Source organism: Schistocerca serialis, chromosome 8 (genome assembly GCF_023864345.2).
Source record: "Schistocerca serialis cubense isolate TAMUIC-IGC-003099 chromosome 8, iqSchSeri2.2, whole genome shotgun sequence".
NCBI lineage: Eukaryota > Metazoa > Arthropoda > Insecta > Orthoptera > Acrididae > Schistocerca > Schistocerca serialis.
In genome coordinates, this window is record NC_064645.1 from 550,128,370 (window position 1) to 550,128,993 (window position 624).

The window sequence follows — 624 nt, forward strand, 5'->3', positions numbered from 1 at the left end:
TCAAAAGTGCTTTACAAATTGTTGTTACGTCCATGGTTACAATCATACCAGAAAGTCATATCTCCTGAAGATATTCTTATTTGTCGTCTTGGTCTCTCCCAGAGCGTTTGACTTATTGTCCCCTAAGATCTTGATTCCAATAGTAGTTTTTATGTCTGATTGCTTTTAATACCTACCAGTGTCATCACGACGCATACTGTTGGGAAATGTGAAACGCGTCATGTTGTGGTACATGTGACCTCACTGGTTTCTCCCGGTTTTAAAAACCGCAGTACTGCCTCAGCAATGTGAAAATAAAAACTTGCTTGTCACGCCTGTTTGACAATCCGAACTATATCTTTTTACATTAACTGGTAATTTTATTATTATATTTCTCTCACAAATAACACATATATTTTTTTTTTTTTTTTTTTTGTACAGCACTAAATCGAAATGCTGTACAGTGTACAAAAGTCTATTTAATATACACCTCTGCACTGACTAATCTAATTGGTCTGAAAACATTTATAAACGCAACAGTACATGTCATGTATGATTGAGGAGTATTTAGCTTTTTCAGTGCTCGTTTCTATAAAAGTTTGAACATAATCAGTTCTATTTTTCAGACCATCTACTGAACAACGC